Raw genomic sequence first — 3,218 nt, forward strand, 5'->3', positions numbered from 1 at the left:
ATATATATATATATATATATACACATTAATATACATCAAGAAAAGATTCAGCTAGATTTGATTCAACTGTTTCTGTTGTTTGATTTGATGTCATACCTGTATGTGGGAGTACAAATGTGTGTGTTTGCATTATACGCATGTGTAGCCTACTATATAGTAGGCTACACGTGCGTACTACAAAATAAATACACAATTATAAATGTAGATATTTACATTTCCTCCATCTAAGGTAAATTGCCATTCAAGGATTGCTGCTTCTTCATATTGTACATTTTTCCCACCCACTAATACCTAAATCTTTACTTTCTGATCATTTGTCATGCTTTCTCATCCTTTTAAATTGGATGCATTAGCCATTTTCTAACTGTTTTAATTTCATTATCACTTCTCTCTCCCTCCCCCTCACCGTCTTTTCCCAAATCTAATCCCCTGTCCACCCAAGACACCATCAGCAAGACCACCCTAATTGCAGGCAACAGATTCTTTATGAGAATGGTGATTCTGCTGAGAGGAGGAAAAACAATGAAAGCAAATGCTGTTTCTATTGATCAGCCAGTGTCTCTGTCCTCGCTCCAGCCGGCTGTGTTACTGTTCCTGTTCAGAGGTCTGATATGTCATAGGATTTAGTAGCCTGGATGCCCATTAGCCTCTGCAGAAAGATATTTCAGTGGATAAGCAGAGGAAAGCATGGCTGTAAATACAGGCTGCTCTTGTTACCAAACGCATGTCCACACAGCTTCAAAAGTTGTCTGGAGCAGCATCAAACGTGGCCATATAACTCCTGGCCCAGAGATAACAATGCAGACAACTCAGAGTTTGAAGAGATTCATTAAACATAGAGAATGAGCAGCTTGTGTACTAGACCTCTAAGGGAAATGCAACAGTTTATCATATTACAGAACTTAAATTAAAGTTTGTGGTGAGAAAGACAGATCAACAGATCAACAAGTGGAAAAGAAGAGGTATGTCAGCCATAGTTCACAAGACACATGATAAAATTACTAATTTTCAGTGAATATAACATGACTCATATGTTTCCTTTACACCCACTCTTTTTCATGGGCCCTGTGGGCAGGCGCTGTGACAGATTGCCCCACCTTCAGCGACAGCTAATCTATAGGAGTAAATCAGACTGAGGCTGAGGCCAAAGAACAGCTGGAGTGGGCTACAGGTACTGGCCTGCTAGCCCCTGCTGCTCCTCACAGCCTATCAATAACTGTAATGATGATGGAAGACCGGTTAGATAACTTTCCAAACTGTTACCATGTCCTATCAGTCATGGAGGCCAGTGGGCTGGGGAAATGAATGTTAACATGTCAAAGGTTTGCATTTTCATAGGAGAACTTACAGAGTGAGGCTCTTCTGGCTGTCCTAAAAAAAAATCAGAGGTCAGTCCAGCACACAAAGCCTCTTTAACACATAGGAGTGAAGACAGAAGTTATAGGTAGCGTCAGTATCAATGTCTCTTCCTTCACTCTCTGCCTCTGTGTGTGTTTGCACTGTTGTTAGTTTGCTTTTTTCCCTCCATCAGCATGACGGGGATAAGGTTGTAAATAAAGAGTTCTAGTCTCATCAATAGTTATCAATGTCAAGGTCAGAGAGACAGACAGGTAAGGTGATTTATTACTGAAGGAAAGTGGGGAAAGGTGAGGGCAAACAATAAGGAGGATTGAAAAGCCTAAGGTTAAGGGCAGTTTGATGTTCCTTCATGTAGTTCACTTAAGCTGTAAGTCAGATGTTCACAGAGAAAGAGAGGTCACTTGTTTGGATGATTTTGAGTCCACTAATGAATCATATTCGGCATGTCCACCTTGCACACATGATCAGCAATCCTTAAACAGCATAAGTTCCTCATTATTAGAGATGTAAGATAATGTGAGTATTTGGGACTTGGATGACCTGTGATAAATCATGGTTTAGCACTGCTAATTAACCCATTGTTCTTTTTCATATGACATTCTTTATTGTGTGTGATTAACTTTAATTACTCCATTTATCAGTTGAAGATTTATAATGCGGAAACCTTGCAACATAAGTCACATTAATATACTGTAACTTGTGTGTTCCTCAGCTCGCAGTGTTTCATCGCAATCCCCTGTCAAATTACACAAGTGTCAGGCTGACATAGTTAATCCACCACACTGTTCTCAAGAGAATCCTTCACAGGCTAATCGTGCTTCAAAGAATAATTGCCATCATTTAAAAGAAATGCATGAATGGTATTTGATAGGATTTAATTTTCCCCACAGACTCCTATTTCCTTGTGATTCTCCACACCATACTTGCTACCAGTGGCAAGGACCTGATTTTTCTTATATATATAAATCTCAATATATCTTATTAAATCTCTCTCCTCTCCTCCCCCTCCCTCTCTCCTCTCTCTCCTCATCTCTCTCTCATCTCTCTCGTCTCTCTCGCGTCTCCTCCCCTCTCCCTCTCTCTCCTCTCTCGTCTAGATATATATATATATATATATATATATATATATATATATATATGTCATACAAGGTCAACAGGACACTAATAGCCTTCATTAAGAACTCAATGAGGCTGTGGAAAACAAGTCTGGAAGCCAGCTCAAAGCCAATTGCACAAGTCACAATCAAGTGCGGCATACACCAAGGCGATGCACTAACCCCGCTGCTGTTCTGCATAGGCCTGAACCAACTCAGCCAGATCATCACAAAGACTGGCTACGGATACCGATTCCGAAGCGGAACAATCCTTAGTCACCTCCTCTACATTGATGACATCAAGCTGTACGCCAGAAATGAGCGAGACATCGACTCACTTATCCACACTACCAGGATCTACAGCAACGACATTGGAATGTCGTTTGGACTGGACAAGTGTGGTCGCATGGTATCAAAAAGAGGGAAGATGATCAGAACTGAGGGGATTGAACTACCAGAAGGCCACATTGCAGATGTTCAGGATAGTTACAAATACCTTGGGGTGCCGCAGGCTAACGGAAAACATGAGGAGTCAGCAAGGAAGACCGCCACAGCCAAATACCTACAAAGAGTGAGGCAGGTCCTAAAAAGTCAGCTGAACGGGAGAAACAAGATCCGAGATATCAACACATACGCCCTGCCAGTCATCAGATACCCCGCTGGTATAATAAACTGACCAAAGGAGGAGATGGAGGCTACTGATATCAAGATATCAAGAAAGCTCCTCACAATGCATGGAGGGTTTCACCCCAAATCCAGCACCCT

Source organism: Etheostoma spectabile, chromosome 9, assembly GCF_008692095.1.
Source record: "Etheostoma spectabile isolate EspeVRDwgs_2016 chromosome 9, UIUC_Espe_1.0, whole genome shotgun sequence".
NCBI lineage: Eukaryota > Metazoa > Chordata > Actinopteri > Perciformes > Percidae > Etheostoma > Etheostoma spectabile.